General features: G+C 41.2%; 1 pseudogene across 1 annotated transcript; it reads left to right on the top strand.

The window, feature by feature from the left end:
- The first annotated feature begins 353 nt into the window (after positions 1–353).
- Positions 354–18,025, top strand: LOC111334347 (uncharacterized; annotated as a pseudogene). The gene is made up of 12 exons (XR_015996008.1): positions 354–1,190; positions 1,675–1,851; positions 2,539–3,473; positions 3,771–3,963; positions 7,547–8,005; positions 8,226–8,558; positions 10,381–10,531; positions 10,855–11,858; positions 12,101–12,339; positions 12,588–13,065; positions 14,641–14,664; positions 16,752–18,025. The product of XR_015996008.1 is annotated as an uncharacterized LOC111334347 (transcript).
- The last annotated feature ends 391 nt before the right edge of the window (positions 18,026–18,416 follow it).

Genomic DNA, 18,416 nt, shown 5'->3' with positions numbered 1-18,416 from the left:
GCTTTGTTTATCGAATCATTTGATAGCAGAATGGGCAATGTTTTGTTGTTGCGTGACTGATTTGAGTGACGGCCGTTCCATTGCCTATTGGGGACTTTTTCGTGTCAGGTTTAAAGAGAAATCTAAGAAATTCAGAAATAAATGAGACACAATGTTTCAAAAACGTTTGACGAAATAATAACCAAACAAACAAAGGTAAAGGCGTTTGCCTGTATTTGCGATCACGAACAATGTCTCTTCGGGAATTTCATACGGAAGTTCAGATTCTTAGAAAAATCGCCTCTTCTGGGAATTGGCCCTGACTGTTTGAGTCTGCGCAATAATACTCAGATTGTTTTGACGGCCTTAAATGTGCTTGAGTTGCAAAAAAAATTCAGGCAGGTTGAAATGTTGTCAACCTAAACAGGTTTCGACAAAAAGCATTGCCGACAAAGCCTCCATCACATGATAATCAGTGTTTTGCAAAAACTTTAACTCTTCGGTCAAACCGTGTACTTGTGTTAGCATGGCACATCGCCGAAATAAGCTGGCGAAACATAAAATTCCGGCTAAACCTAAAGAAGTCGAACTGAGCATAAATATCTGGGGCAGTCGTTTTCATTCAGAGAGAGAGAGACGAAGTCGTCGTCAAATTGAAGATTTCAAAGATTTACTGAAAGCCTCAAGGTTCCAAGTTGCGAAAGCGCAAGAGCCGGTTAATTCCCCAACTGGGAATGCCAGAATCATTAGCATCCATTTGAAGACAACGGAATCTAGCAAAGCGAAGTTTTTTGAGCGATTTCGACGAGAATGGTGTTCCTCTATTTGCCAGCGTGGCGACTCGTTCTGGATGGAGTCAGAGACTCCCGAAGATACTTCCAAATACAAGACAGATGAGACAGGGCAAATGATTAGAGTTGCTTCCTTCAGCTTTGGAACATTTACTACCCCTGGCACGTACGTACAGCACTGGTCGAGTGAACAAGATTCTGTTTTCATTCAAGATGGAAGCATCGAAAGCGAGTTTCAGCATGATTTGGGAACCTTCACGATCTTCTTCTTCAAGGGGGGCGCTGTTAAAGGATCTAGAGAAATAAAAATTGAAATGGAACACAGGCAGTTTGAAAATTATGTCGTCGTCGATGAAAACTTTACCAATGGAAAAATTAGCTTCTATTTTCCCCTGCAGTGGCCACAAAAAATATCCGAAGGTAAGTATCCTAATCGAGACAAGGAATATTGTTTCCCATTCAAATATCAAGAAAAGAAAAGCGGTCGAAGCAACTAAGGGAGATATGTAAGCACCTCCGCTTCATGTTTTGAGATCAAGAAATTATAAAATTATTCTAGAAAAGAAAAAGGCTGCGCTAAGCTTTTAGGCCTTCACTGAAAACTTGCGTTGCCATCCCAATTTATCAAAATTTTAAGTATCTCACGAGAAGAATTTCTGTGAAACACCTTCCATTACTGACTTGGATTTAAGTAAACGACGAAGGAGACTTGAAAATCCTTATAGTGTTATATTAGCAGTCATTTCGAAACTGCGATGATGAATGAGGTTAGACTAACGCTCAGATTGATCAACTTTGAAGTTTTAAATTCCATTTTGTAAGAAGAGTTTCCATTCCTTTTCTAAAAAATGTCCTGGTGTGGGAAATTATGTTTATAAATGTTTTAAATTCCTATCGAATACAGAATTAAAAATCAATGGCCGCACAAACTACGACCGCCTGAGTCACTTCCTAGGATGCAGTCGAGAAATTTTGGGCTCAAGTTAAGTGTTATGCTTAAACTTTCCTCTGAAAGAAAGAATTCTCGAGCAAGATGAGGCAGATTCCCCTCTTGGATTGATGACTGGCCTTTCACGGAGAGGTAAGCACTAGTTATTCAGGATCGTGTTTACAATATATGAGGACTCTGCCTAATCAATCGACCGTGACCGACTTAAGCATTGGGTGTTTATTTTGCCATTCTCCAGAACGGACTTATTTTCAAGATGATAACAGGAAAAAAAAAGAATCAATTTGACCTTTTTATTGTTAGTCGAATCTGTCTGAAAAACTTGCAAGAATTTGATTCCAGTTAGCTAATTTCGAGTCTGGAAACTTTATGTCATTCAGTTTCACACTAGTTCTTGGGAGATTTCTGATAGTATATGTTTTTATACAACTTTTATTGATTCACTTTTATTTATTTTTATTTTATAACGTTATTTATCACGTGATTTAGGAACAAGTCAACAGTTATCGCCAGAGGGGGGAACCGAAGATTTTTGGGGGATCACATGGTTTTCAGGGGAAACCCATATCCTTAGGGGGAATCAGGTTAATTTTATTGTGGCACAACCAAAATCCTCCAAACACTCACCCGCCTCCCCCCCCCTCCCTCTTCCCAAGCAATAAATTATGACCGATAATTTTTTCCCTCTCTGATTCATGTTCAATATATATTTTTTCTTTCGATTTATTTATACAAATGTTTTCTTGCCTTTTTTTTCAATTAATTACTTATCTCTCTATTTATCTATCCATCTGATCATTCAGATATTCACTTTTCTAGGCTTTTCTCTTTGTTTCTCGAGTATAAATACAAGGTTTCCTCGAGGACACACGGAGGCTCCAAAGAAACCCACACTCTCGGACCCCAAGATCAAGTACGCTTTGGAATGTCTTTTGTCTCGAGGCTTCAAAGTTCGTGATCGTGTTTCTCGAAAGTTTTACGACTTGTTACGAAGCGCCACAAACAGGTATGGCTTACTCCTGGCAAACACCCTCGTATCTCCAGAGAAAGTTTGCAAAGCTCTGTACAAGTTGGTCAACATTGTGGAGACGGATCGATTCTGCCCTTTACAGCATTACCTTGAGAGATTGCTCTATGGAGACATGACACATCTGACGGCATTTGAATTTGAGATTCCGCAGCATTACGTATACGTACCTCGACTTATCGTTACCCCTACTCAAGATTACCTCCTGTCCGCAGAATTGGTTGCAGAGAACCGTGTCATCAGGGAGTATGGGCACGAGCAAACGATGCGAATTGCATTCCGGGAGGAAGACTTTTCCAAGCTCTCATCAACGTACCCAGAAGGCCTCAAACACGTCTTGAATGAACGTGTAGTAGAATTGCTCTCTAACGACATCCACATTGCTGGGAGAAAGTTTGAGTTCCTGGCTTGTTCCAGTAGTCAGTTACGTGATCACGGTGCATGGCTGTACGATAAAGAGCACAGAGCCGCTGACATAAGAGGATCGCTTGGGCAGCTGAATGAGATTAGATGTGTTGCCACCTATGTGTCTCGCATGGGTCAGTGCTTCTCGTCCACAAAGGAGGCGGTGACAGTCAGCATTGAAGAGGGTTGTACTGTGGAAGAAATTCCAAATATAGAAGTAAAATATAAAGATGTGTATTTTGAATGTTGTGACAACTTTAGATCTGGAAAATACACCTTAAGTGATGGAGTTGGGAAAATCAGTAAAGCCTTGGCCGAGAAAGTACGTAACAACATATCGTGCGTATTTCATCCCAGCCTTTTTTCATGCTTGAAATTTACGAATCAAGTCATGTCTTCAAGATTTTCTATTCAGTGTTATGAAAAACTTCTTGCTTTTACGTTACTACATCAGATTCAAGAGTCAAGAATGAAAACTTTGTGCCGCGAGCATTTTGACGAAAATTCGTATATGGGTAAATGTGTTAATGACCTACAGTGCGCAGCAGTGACTTGATTTATCTCCCACGAGAACAGTTAAACCATTATACTTTTCAATATGCTGATATCCTATTTTCAGGTGGCAGATAGCCTCGATTTGGATCCTACCCCGTCTGCTTATCAGATTCGTGACGGTGGTTGTAAAGGGATGCTGGCAATAGATCCCAGGCTTCCAAACGGCGATGAAAAGGAAATCCTGCAATATCGCAAGAGCATGAAAAAGTTTAACTCGAAGCATCCAGCTCTGGAGATCTGTGAGGCAACGCGGCCGAGTAAGTTACCCTTCGACTGTTATCCGTTCAGGAATGACTTTGAATGCAGTAAATGGTTTGAGCCCGGGGGTAACATGTGAAGGTGTAGTCGGATCGTCCGGGTGAGTGTAGTCCTGAGAAGGACTGTTGTCGGTGGCAGTGACTGACGTTTCGACAACCCGTGCGGAAGTCATCATCAGAGTCAAGTGAATGATTGTTGTCAGTAGAATGTTCTTATTCCAGTTCGTGTGAAATGATCGGTTGGTTTTGCCGTGATATTATTGGCTGTAAGACTCAAGTGACGTACGTCGGTCGTGATTGGTCTGTTTCGGTCTGTCGGTAAAGCTAGGTTGTTCTTTTTTGGTCGTTTGTGATGTTTATGTCGTGAATGAGTCGTTTGTATGGGGCGGGTAGTTGTTGACATCTGTTTAGGGGAGTCTGTTCTAAGTTAGTAAACCAGCTTTCCAGAGTCAGTCGTTGAAAATAGTCAGTGCTGTAGGTTAGGCATTGCGCAGAGTCCCAGTCAATGTTGTGGTTGGTAAGTCGATGGTGTTCAGCAATGTGATTGCTGACATCACCTTTCCTCGTCGCCCGTCTGTGTTCAGTCAGTCTTGTTGTGAGGTTTCTGCCAGTCTCACCGATGTAGGAGGCTTGGCAGTCGGAACAATTGATCTTATAAATCGTTCCCTGTCTGTTCCTCGGTTCGTCTTTGTCTTTAACGTTGGTTAGTAACTGACGTAGTGTGGTGATGGGTTTGTGGGCGACGCGGATATTGAAGGGTAGTAAGATGCGCGAGATGTTTTCAGACATGCCTTTTATGTACGGCATGGTTGCTGTAGTCGTAGGGGTTGCGGTGTCGTTTGTTTCGGTAGTGGTAGTGGGTCGGTGAGTGTTTCGTCGGATGAAGTCGTTGTTGTACTTGTTCTTCGTAAAAACACGGTGAAGGTATTTGTTCTCGTCGGATAAGCTGTCTGTCGAGTCACATACTAGTTGTGCGCGTCGTGTTAGAGTTCTGATAGTTGTGGCTTTGTGTGATGTAGGGTTGTAGGATGACTCGTCTAGTAATCTGTCGGTGTGTGTCGGTTTTCATGTAAACTGTCGTTCATAATGAGTTGTCGTTGTGGCTTACCAGGCAGTCTAGAATAGGAAGTTTGCCATTTTCTTCGACTTCAAGGATAACATCAGAAGCAAGGACCAAGGATAACATCAGAAGCAAGGACCAAGGATAACATGAGAAGCAGAATTGCCTCCACTATACAATCAACGTCACTACATGACAGCAACTTGACTAAAGACGAACAACGCGCACTGAAACGACTGAGAAACGACGAGAACATAGTCATCCTACCAGCCGACAAAGGACGAGTTACTGTTGTTATGGACAAAACTGACTATCACGACAAAATGGACGCACTAGTTAACGACAAACGAACCTACGAAGAACTCAAACGTGACCCAACTCCTGCCCTTCAACGTAAACTCAACAGTAAACTACTGACACTCAAGAAAACGAACGCCTTTGACACCCAACGGTACTATCGACTGAGGTGCTCAGTACCACAGCCACCGAAACTCTACGGTTTGCCGAAACTACACAAACCTGGTTTCCCGATGCGACCTATTGTTTCTTTCTGTGGCTCTCCCACATACCAACTATCCAAGTACCTGACGACAATACTACAACCGCTAACCGACAAATCCAGACATAAACTACAATCCACTGAAGACTTTATTAACGCTACCAAGACTGTTCAGATACCTGACGACTACAAACTAGTGTCATTTGATGTGAAATCGCTGTTCACAAGTATTCCACTTCAATTAGCATTACAATGCACTGAGACTGCAATCCGAAAATCTATCGACCCACTACCGCTACCAACAGACGACATCATGGACTTGCTAAACATTTGCCTAACGTCTACTTACTTTCAGTACAACGGTAAACACTACAAACAGTTACACGGCACTGCCATGGGGTCTCCAGTTTCTGTTGTTATAGCAGAAATTGTGATGCAGAACATCGAGGAACGCGCCCTTTCGACTTGCCGACAAACGATACCGCTTTGGTTACGTTACGTTGACGACACATTCACCGCCGTTCGACACGACGAAATTGACGCATTCCACAACCACCTTAACGAACAAAACACTGACATACAGTTTACCAGAGAAGTCGAAGAAAATGGCAAACTTCCTTTTCTAGACTGCCTGGTAAGCCACAACGACAACTCATTACGAACCACAGTTTACAGGAAACCGACACACACCGACAGATTACTAGACGAGTCATCCTACAACCCTACATCACACAAAGCCACAACTATCAGAACTCTAACACGACGCGCACAACTAGTATGTGACTCGACAGACAGCTTATCCGACGAGAACAAATACCTTCACCGTGTTTTTACGAAGAACAAGTACAACAACGACTTCATCCGACGAAACACTCACCGACCCACTACCACTACCGAAACAAACGACACCGCAACCCCTACGACTACAGCAACCATACCGTACATAAAAGGCATGTCTGAAAACATCTCGCGCATCTTACTACCCTTCAATATCCGCGTCGCCCACAAACCCATCACCACACTACGTCAGTTACTAACCAACGTTAAAGACAAAGACGAACCGAGGAACAGACAGGGAACGATTTATAAGATCAATTGTTCCGACTGCCAAGCCTCCTACATCGGTGAGTCTGGCAGAAACTTCACAACAAGACTGACTGAACACAGACGGGCGACGAGGAAAGGTGATGTCAGCAATCACATTGCTGAACACCATCGACTTACCAACCACAACATTGACTGGGACTCTGCGCAATGCCTAACCTACAGCACTGACTATTTTCAACGACTGACTCTGGAAAGCTGGTTTACTAACTTAGAACAGACTCCCCTAAACAGATGTCAACAACTACCCGCCCCATACAAACGACTCATTCACGACATAAACATCACAAACGACCGAAAAAGAACAACCTAGCTTTACCGACAGACCGAAACAGACCAATCACGACCGACGTACGTCACTTGAGTCTTACAGCCAATAATATCACGGCAAAACCAACCGATCATTTCACACGAACTGGAATAAGAACATTCTACTGACAACAATCATTCACTTGACTCTGATGATGACTTCCGCACAGGTTGTCGAAACGTCAGTCACTGCCACCGACAACAGTCCTTCTCAGGACTACACTCACCCGGACGATCAGACTACACCTTCACATGACTTTGAATGTCGCAATTAGATCATTGAACTACAAAGGGAGTTTTGACACTAAATTTCTCTCAACTTTTTGTCTTCTTAAACAAAACTTTTATGACAGCTGATGCAGAATGAGTACTGAGGTCTCGATGTTGCAATCCAAACCGTGCATCTATCTCTGGAGATTTCGAATGCAACCAGACATGACCCAGTAATTAAAATTTTCCTTTGTTGCAGCTAATAACGAAAACCTCTTGCCGAAATTTTGGTGTTTTTCACAGAGACTAAATGTTATTTTCCAATTTAATTATATCGCATAGCCGTCATCCGTCCTAGATGAAACTGCTGAGGAACTTTTTTTGCCTTCCCTTCATTTTAGACCTTTTGTACCTCAACCGTGAATGTATCATCCTGTTGAATGGCCTCGGAGTTCCTGATGAGTCATTTATCAGTCTTCAAGATAAAATGCTTCGTGGCCTGGCCTTAATGTTACTGATTGAAACGGTGGCACTGGAAACTCTTCGAAAGACCAACATTCCAGGTGGTTTGAAAATCACAGCCTTATCACGCAGTGGTTTAAACGTTACCCGAGAACCGTTCTTCCGCTCTCTGTTGCTGGCCATATATAAGAGTCGGCTGGGGGATTTATTACGAAAGGCCCGGATTGCTATCCCAGAAACCCATGGCCGTCTTTTGATGGGTGTCATAGACGAGACTGGTTCTTTGGAATATGGTCAGGTGTTCGTTCGATACTCGAAGCAGATCAATTACCCAGGAAAGCAGCTAAAAATACTGAGAGGCAATGTGGTCATAAGCAAGAATCCTTGTTTTCATCCAGGTCAGTGTAAAGTACGTATATTACTGGTTCTTAAAAGGATTTTCTTCCATTGCAAGGATTTTCTCAGTTACAATTCCTTAATTATTAATTGGAATTTTTATTATTTTCCTTTCCATCATACATAATACTTGACAGAGGTAAGGTGGTATGACTTCGTCGTGCCTTTTCGTTCTAAAGTGAGCTTCCACGTCACTATTACCACTTAATTTTCTATTCATAGGTGACATGCGCACTTTTGAAGCAGTGGATATCCCAGCTCTTCACCATTTGGTCGACTGCGTTGTTTTTCCAGCCAAAGGCAACCGACCTCACTCAGATGAAATGTCAGGTTCAGATCTCGACGGAGACAAGTATTTTGTCACGTGGTATGACAAGTTGCTCCCACCTAAAGATAACGTTGCCCCAATGAACTTCACATCCCCGGAGAGGGTGGTGCTACACAGACCCATAGAAGTGCCTGATATGATTCAGTTTGTAGCAGACTATATAAAAAATGATCAACTGGGAATTATAGCAAATGCTCATCTTGTCCATGCAGACCACGATGATAAAGGTAAGCTTCTACGATTCAGATTATTAGGAGAAACAGAATGGACCTTGATGAAACTAAGAATTAATTGACCACAATATTTAGAGAAAATCAAAATATCAAAGAACTGTATCGTTCTGTTTAACTATTATCCACTAAGAGTTACGATCATTACAAAAGCAAACATTCGAATCTTTTTTTTTCAGTCTATCTTAAATCAAGCATCAAAACCCCAATTGTCTAAAACCTATAACCTCGTATCACTGATTCTAGCAGTATACATGACGCGTGTCGTGTGTGGACCTAGGTAGGATCATTACATTTTATGCAACCAAAAAGAGAAGGGTCACCAACAGTTTTGGGAAGGATCATATCTTTTTTGGATCACACGGGGTTTTGGAATACCCAATTTATTCTCAGAATTCCTCAGTCGGTATGAATATGATTATTCAGGGGTCAATCCATGTGAAGTTTTTTTAATCATTACAAAGATGGCTGCTAGTCTTTGATGACTAAGATTTCGCCAGCCAAGTGCCTGTAAAATGCTCGTTGGTGGAACAAATCGTGTGCGATGTCTTTATTGTACCGCGGTGGTACAATATCGCGGTGGGACCGAGAGGTCCCGGATGACCACGCTAGTTTAGGACTGTGTGACGTTTTTTCGAAAAAAGTTTTGGGTAGATGCTTAAGTTAAGGTTCCTAAAGTTTATAATATTCAAGGACTCAACTTCTACAGTTTAATAAGGACTACCGAAGGCGTTGTAAGGCATTTAGGACACAGATGTGGGTCTTTCTATTTATTTTAGGGATTTGTTTTTTGTTTATCGTATATTCGTACTCGCTTTGTAATGTTAGGCTCTGTTGTTTTCTTGTAGTTTTCGTTACCGCTCTGTTCATCGTTTCCAGATCAACTATCTACAAAGGAAATCAATAGTAGCAATCATCACTGCGTGTAAACGAACTTGCTGTGATTCCTTTTCAATAAACCAAGTTGTTTTGTACGTCGTATGGATAATCGAAAGGTGTTAGTGTAGTAGCTCTGCTGCTACACTCGTTAATGTCGTCCTCATTGTTCGCATTCAGCAAAATACTAGCTGTACGGTTTTGGAGCTTCTGTTTTTAGTTTCAGTCGCCCCAAACAACGATCTTCTCAGTTTCCCCAAACAACGCTGCAATCATCAAAGTTTGGCTGGACTATGCTATTATACAAACCAATTAGGACATTTGAAGGAATAAAATACCTTATTCTTTTAATTCAAAAGAGGCAATCATTTGATAAACACTCTGTATTGGACAATTCCAGTATCAGTTTTGATCAATGTGTACGCCAAGTGATTTCGTGGAGGGAAGCTGCGTTACTGGATGGTCATTTGTAATGAAAGATGGAATTTCAGACTGAGATAATTGATCGCCTCTGCCTCGATGCAATCGGGGCGTGCAATCTGAACTTCTGGGTTTCTATTTCCCTTCTGGAACTCTTGATTCAATTTTCATTTGTTTAATTTGTTTCATTCATGTATTTCATCATTATTTCGTGCGGCTTCCATTTTAAGACGAACAAGATCATTTACGTACTGCGCTACCGAGCGAAACATTTACCATCTAAAAAGTGAAATCGTGTCCTTAGGATTAATAGTATTTCTACGTTACTTGTCTTTGTGTTTGCGATCGTTTGAGGCTGATGAAGTGTTGTGCAAGTACTAGATTGACTCCTTTTATATACGATGATACCTTCCCATCTGTAAGGTTATGGTGTCGAATTTAAAGGATAGGACAACTGTGGCGACAGTAATGCGAAGCACAGATCACTGAAAGCCCTCATTAATGTAACGTTTCTTCATTTTAGGTGTATTTTCGGACGCCTGTATCAAACTGGCCCACATGCACTCGGATGCCGTAGATTTTCCAAAAACAGGGAAGTGTCCGTCGTTGCCCAAAGATTTGAGGCCAGATCAGTACCCAGACTTCATGATGAAATCCGGGAAACCCCGGTACAAGTAAGTTTTGCCGATGATAGCCAATTCTTATTTTATATCACATTTAGATCATCGTGAGTGCTTAAGCCTATTTAATAGACAGAAAAACAGCTTGTAACACTATACCATTATGCATCTAAAGTGACACGTACCCAAACGACCTTATCGCAGCTGTGAGCGAATTATAGCGATCCACAACCGAGAAATGGCTACACTATAAGACTAACAATTATTTGGAGGTTTGTTGATCCACACTTCCACACACTACAGCATGACTCTGAAAATGAATATTTAATCATTCTTCTATGATGTATGCATAGGAATAAATTCTTTTATATTTTCAGTTCTCAAAGGATCTTGGGAAAACTCTTCCGCAAGTGTAAATCCCTTGATCGTGCCCAGCAGTTCTCAAACGAGGTCTCTCAGACCCAGATCACTCCCGACCCAGACCTGATCGTTCCAGGATACGCGCATTATCTTGAAGAGGCGAAGGCAGTGAGAAATCACTACAACACAAGGCTCGCTGGGCTGATGTCTTTATATGGCTTAAGAAATGAAGGAGAAGTGATAACTGGCTGCCTTGTTAAAGTAAACACTCGCCTCGCTGGTAAAACCGATGAAAAATAGGAAGTGGCGCAGATGATTCAAGCAAGTCTGTCCACACTACGTGCAAAAACGCGGCACGACTTTTACGATGAATTCGGTGGAGAAGAGGAAGTGATGGATGAGTTTGAAAAAACTGGTTACTTTCCCGATGAGATTTTGCAGAAAGCTTCGGCATGGTACATGGCAACTTATGGAGACAAAGGTAAAGATGAAGTTCAGACGACTGCTTCGTCTACGGATCCAAATCATCGACGGGAGAAAGAAGGAGACCTGAAAAGATTACTCAGTTTTCCTTGGGTGGTGGACCGTATCCTGGCAAGTATCAAAAAAGCTAAGAATGAAGAGAGGGAGAGGGATGGAACTCCAGCACAACATGCCGTAGATGCAGTCGGTGACGTCATAACAGATCAAGCAGCTTACTTTTTTGATAAGTTCAAATCAGAGCTAGTTGATACCCGAGAGGTTCAAATTGAAGAGCGAAATAAGCTAAAGAATACGTTAAACCGTCTTCTTGGAGAGGCCCGGGTACCAAAGCTGGCTTTATTCGACTCCTCGCTGACTGGGATCTCTGTCGGAGACGAGCAACAGACCCATGTCGAGATTTATGCTCATTTTAAATGGAATGCATCTGAGAGGGAGCAGTATGAGTGCCTTCGATGGCTAAGAACAGTACTCGACCGAGCGGGTGAAGTCCAAATGCAAAGACACCCTGTGGTTCTACACTTTCAACGCTCCTCTCAAGGTATATGAAATAAGTTAATGTCAAAGAATTAAGACAACTTAGTATGTGTTGTTTTCTAACACTACCTCAGCTCTATTTTCTATAAATTGACTACCTCTGTTAGACCACCTTATTGACCCTTTTAAAATGGTGTAGTTATGGTCTCGAGAGCTTTGAAAAGCGTCCTGATTTTTTTTATCTAGGTTGCCAATTATTAGACGAAAGAAAATGTATCATTGTCCTTTCTTTGCATTTTTATTTAGGTTTCAAATTATTGAAGCAGGACTACTACATTACAGCAGACTCCAACAGATTCCAAAAGAGTGTCTATGTCAGTATGCAGGTTCAGCGGTGTCCTCGACTCCTCCATCTGCTGCTAGTTTTAATACACTGGGGGCGACGAAAGCATCTTATTGAGAACTCGGGGCACGGCTTCCTGTCAGACGAAAACCTGGCAACCCTTTTTCTCGTCTTTTGTGAGGAATCTAACTTGATTAATAAGGTTAGTCTCCTTCATTCGTGAATGAAATATTTAAAAAAGAAAGTGAAATGCTACTAGCTGCATAGGCTCACTTTCAATGATAATATATGCCAATGAAACTAACAGACAAAAAATTTAGAGACAGGATATGATGCGCGCTGAAAATATATGTCTTCCTTTCAATCAAGTCTAGAATTGAAGTTTAATTTTTTCACTGCCACTGTCGGCATGTCAGTAATCTTCCTCTGTTTATCATACTTTTTTACCAGTTGAGCAGCGATGATTTGCAGAACTTCACATCACGTCACCTTGGTTTACCGTCCAGCGCCGAACAAACTGAGGCTGAGAGGGTATGGAGCAATGAAGTGCTGAGAGAAGATTATCAAGAAAGACTTAAAGGACTCAAAAGTGACATCACTCCAGGGCATCTATTGGTCAAATTTTTTGATTATTACAGTTTAGTGACAGACGATGATCCCCTTCATTTGCGAAATGTGAAAAATCCAATGAAAAGCCACGAAAAGCTTTGTCCGAACGTTTCTCGGGAAGAAAGTAATCGCTTTTCCGATGCTGCTCTTCATACGTTCCATGAACTTGCACAGTCCTGTAGTCTGGATAGTCTTACTGCAACATCACATGCAGAGAACACGCGTGAACTGAAGGAAACGATGACCATACCAAACACTAGTTGGGGCGCACTCCGGTTCGCTGAAGAATTTGTAAGAATGAAGTTATCAGCATTAACGTTACATTAACCAACAGAAGCGAACAACTACAGACCTATCTCCCTCCTCAGTATCCCTGGGAAAATCTTAGAAGATGTTGTCAGTGATACCCTGAACAACCATTTGCACACACAAGGCTTGTTATCTCATAGACAGTGGGGTTTTCGGAAAAATTATTCAACTGAAAGCCTCTTACTTCACCTAACAGAGACCTGGAAAAATGCGCTGGACAAGGGCCTAAAAGTGGGCGTGCTTTTTATTGACTTTCGAAAAGCATTCGACACAGTGAACCATACCATCCTCCTAGAGAAGCTAAAGGCAATTGGGATATCTGGCGATTTGCATTCGTGGCTTACCGATTACATGTCTGCACGTAAACAATTTGTCCAAATATCAGGATATCAGTCCGAGCACAAAACCATCACACATGGAGTTTCCCAAGGCTCAATACTAGGGCCAAAATTATTTTCAATATTTGTAAACGATCTTCCAGAATCAATAACTAGTGGTGAATTATTTATGTTTGCCGATGATACCACTATTTTTACAATTGGAAACAACATCGACGATATCATCTTAACACTCCAGTCTGTACTAGACCAGCTGTACACCTGGTGTCAATCAAACAGATTAATCGCCAACGAATCGAAATCTGAAGCCCTGATAATTTCTAGCCAGAACTTTATTGGCCGCCTGCCACGCTTGGCCTTTGGTAATAGCTTTATTGAGTACAAAACATCATCTAAATGTCTTGGGGTGACAATTGACAGCAAGCTATCATGGCAGGAGCACATAAAGAACGTTTGTAAGTCATTCAGCAACAAAGTTGCAGTACTGAATCGGATAAAGTTTTTACCGATACCAACCTTAGAAAACATTTATTATAAAACTATTATCCCTAGCGTTTTGTATGGCATTGTAGTCTGGGGGTCTTGTTCTTCAACCTTGACGGATGATATTGATCGAATTCATTTAAGAGCTACTTGAATTATTTACAACCTACCCCATAGCATCCACAGTGATGACATCATGAACGCTCCACACTGGAACTCTATTGTTTCATTTTACATTAGGAGACTTTTAGTTATTACGTACAATATCTATCATGGAAATAGCATCGAGCCTCTAAATGACTTAATAGTGAAATCCGAGACTCCTTACGACTTAAGAAAATCCCTAAAAGTTAAGGTTCATAGACCAAGAACAGAAATGGGAAGATCTTCGTTTAAGCACAGAGCTGCACTATCCTGGAACCTCCTTCCCGAAGACATAAAGAACAGTTCAAACTTAACTTCCTTCAAGAGAAAACTCAGGGAAAATAAGAGAATTCTGAAATCTATCAGTTTTGCTAAAGCCTCCTGCAGCGTTTCCTACAAATCTGTTGACTTTAAATACTTTTAACATTTACTCCGTATTGTTATTAATATTTTTTTCCTTTAATTGTCATTATTTACATACCATTTTCGGCCTATTCACTAATTAGGTATTTATTAATTGATAGTTTAGTTGATGCAGGTCCACATCAGGACGTAATGTCTTGCCTATCCCTCAACCTGCTTTATTAAATAAACTATGATGATGATGATGATGATGACGTCAGCTCACATCTCCTTACGACCAGGTATTCATTTCGTTCCGAAAAATTTTAGTCTAGTGTTTTGCAACGGGTAAAAAGAGAATCAGTAGAGGACATAACCCTAATGCTGGCACCCTTGCATTTTGTTAGTATACACATATATGGTTAAATGATAGGATGGAGAGGTGCGTAGATAGTTTATTTGGTCGTCCAGGATGGTTGGCTGATTGGAGTGATTGGTGGATGGTCGTTTAATCTGACGAACTGGTTGGTTGCTTGGTTGATGTGGTCGTTTCACTGATTGTTTTTTGTAGAGTGTTAGTTGGTGGGTTGACCCATATGTTGGCTTGGTTGGTTGGTTGGGTTCTATGGTTTCTTGTATTTATTCAATTCGTAGATAGTTGCCTGGTTGTGTCGTTTTTCGGTTGCTTGGTTGTATTTTGGCAGGTTGCTTTGATTGTATTATTCAGTTGTTTCCTTTCTTTATTTTGTGGTTGAAGTGAATGGATCATTTGTTGGTTTGGTTTGTTTGCTGGTTAGCTTGGTTGATTTGCCTCTCGTTGGTTGAATTTGTGGGTAGTTTTGGTAAGTTAGTTAGAACTTTGTTAACTGGCAGATTGGTTGGTAAATTAATACGTTTGGTCGATTTGTTGATCCAATGTATGAAGCGCGATATCCTCTTGCAAATTTCGCACGTTGCTACATCCTGCTACAACACACTTAATCGGCATATTTTCGGACAATATCGACTACAACCTTCCCAAACAAGTGAAAATGTGTGAAATGCAGACTTTCGTGTTCTCGATTTGACGTCACATTACCCGCTAGAACCATTCCTCTTTAAACTCGGTCGTGAGCCAAGATGGCGGACGATTTTCCGTAATTTGACTGGGCACAGAAAATTGAAGATTTGAGCAAATAAAAAAAATTTTTGCCCAGAAATACTCCAAAAAATACGCTTATTTCGTTAAGCGAAAAACGTTTTGGGTTTAGGTGCACTTTAATTTTTGTGTATTTGTCCAAACACGCCTTTGGACTTGTTACCTGGGAACTGTGAGAAGAAAAGCGAAAGTGACCAAGAAATATTTCGAGACAAACTGCTTCATTCAAAATATTTCTTGATGGACTGTTAGAAACAAAAAACGCACGGACTTTTTGCGTGTGAGAGATCGTTGTTACTCGACTTCACGACCAGAAAATTGCGCAGCATTAAGTTGAAAATTCTGAAAGTTGTATTCTTTGACACAAAATCCTCAATTAAACAACCCTCTACGGACATAGCATACATGTAGTTTAAACATAATATTCACCGGGCCGTGGAAACGTCAATTTTTTGCTAGGCCTCACTCGAAGTAATAAAGCTCGGTTTACGTTATAGCCATAATTCGCATCGCTGCGGAGATTCGAAATGTCGTTGACTTGAAACAATGTTCGACAGCTTATTCAGTTTCCATTTTGAGCTCTAGAAGGTCGAACGCGGTCGCAAAGGAACGGAACGGATAATCCGACTTGAAAATTTTGAAAGTTGGCCGTTAGGACTTCAGTTTGATCATTTGTTGAGATCGCGTTAGTACTAAGTAGCATGGGAAGGTAGGGGGAAAGCGTCTCTCACGCGAGACAATCGCGCTACGCGGGTTTCAGTGTGTTAACTTACAGGGGAGGATTTAAGAAAACTTGACCAAAGTGTGATCACAAATTTAAAAATAATGAAATAACTTAAAAAAACGCAGAGTAACCCATACTTTTGGCTGTGCAAGTGAGAGTGATAGGTAACCCCATTTTTTTTTTATTGGATTTTGATAGCCTTGGTAGAATATATTTTGGCTTGCATAGTCATTGGCTGGGCAAAATTAGATCCCTATTAGCAGGCACCGTCCTTAATACCAGAGTTTAGAGTGCATGCTGATAGCTCAGCAGGTTTCTCCGCATCGCGATCCGGACGCTAAATTGGTCCGCGTCTACTAAACGCCGAAATGATACCAAGATATGTTATTAACGAGTGTATGTAACCTGACCTTATTAAGCTGATCAATAGCTTCTACTGTAAGCTATAACTCGACATTAATGATGACGGATCGAACTTTAAACTATCTCGTAAATTAATTCTGCTGGATTGCTCTCTTCATTTTCAGCTCAGACTGGTTACATTCTTGAGGCCACAGGAAATTATCTCACGCTACACACTGTTCAAAATGAACTGGAGAAGATCGAAACAACCTGCACATCGTACATTTACGACCATACCGTGAGTGTGGCCAGTCAGTTTCTTTTCTTGGACCAAAATGAGCCAAATGATTCAGTAAGTTTTAAGCGCCTGAAGAAAGGAGACTGTGCAGTAAACCTAGATCGTTTGAATGAATCACTACGGCTTTGCCTCGATGATGAGCCCAACGACGATTTGGCAGAACGGAAGTTCCTCACCTTGATTTCCTCTCAAATGAGGGTTTTTAACCGGGAGCATTTACCTCACGTTCATGGTACTGAAAGACTGATGATCAGGGCTGAATTTGGTACCATTTATGTTCAAAACGCACAGATTTTTGCATCAAACGTTGGAGCCGTTGAGAAAATTCTGAGTCAGAACGCGGATGCTAAAAACCGGCCCGGATCCATTCATGCCCTGCCAAAAAATCTTATGACACATAAATTTCTACCATTGTTGGGCGATGGTAAGATCTGGACTGCAGCGTTCCCAAGACCTTCCCACAAATTAAAAGCTATGAAGAAACATACACCCTGGGAATAAAAGAAGGCAGGAACCACATCAAAACCGTGCTCTATGACAGCGAGTTGCAATTTTTTGACTTAAAAATCCCTCCCATTAACTGGGTGGTCGCAGACGTCAAAGCCCCGCGCCTTGCAAGAGCGACGTCACCTGACATCGATTTCCGCGTCACCGTCTGTTCCGAAAGAAACCTTGGAGATGATAAAGACGAAGTTATTAGCTCACCTGGTTACGAAATGTTTAGAACAAAATCAGTCCTCAGCAAAACAGACGATACGAGTTTGGAATTGGCAAGTGGCTTCCAAAATAAAATTTATTTTCTCAGACATGATAAAACTTCGATCTACAAAATTTCGGATGGAAACCTGTTCCTTGAAGTAAAGGAAGTAGTGAAATATGATGGAAAAGGTTCCAGGTTTCTTAAACCCTTTAAAAACTTCACCGAAGCTAAAATATTTGGATTTTTTGATGGTAAAGGTGGTCCGGAGGAGGCAGTGAAGGTGTCCAGAGACTTATGGTCAGCGGCTAAGAGGCTGAGATCACACATTAGATAAAATAACTGCTTTTACGCAACGAAAATATAGTAAATTTGGAATAAATTTTGTAAAGTTAAGCGGGAAAACGCCCCATTTTGTGACACAAGTGCAATCTTGGAGCAAAGCAAAATGATCACAGTTTAAACAAATTTTATTTATGATGTAACTTCTTTTCCCACGATGATTGAAGAGGAAATTTCTTGCCTGACACTTAAATTGTGGCTTTTAAAGCCACATACATATGATGCACGATCCTCGCAGTAGATAGCGCTATTTAAGCAATAGCGAAAATCAGACCTGAAAAAAATCAGGCTGATTTTCGCTATTGCTTGAATAGCGTTATCTACTGCGAGGATCGTGCATCATATGTATCTAATACCGCAGTACAAAATATATGAACTTCATATATTTTTTCATTGTATCTAAAAGCCACATAATTATCAAATTACGTGTCTTTAAACATTTTTTTGATCAACGTACTGTTAAGGAACCTAAATCTGAAACACTACTACGCTTAGCCGAACTAGTGCTCACAC

The sequence above is a fragment of the Stylophora pistillata genome, chromosome 1 (assembly GCF_964205215.1).
Source record: "Stylophora pistillata chromosome 1, jaStyPist1.2, whole genome shotgun sequence".
Lineage (NCBI taxonomy): Eukaryota > Metazoa > Cnidaria > Anthozoa > Scleractinia > Pocilloporidae > Stylophora > Stylophora pistillata.
Note: the sequence above shows the minus strand (reverse complement) of the source record. Positions and strands in the feature narration are given on the sequence as shown.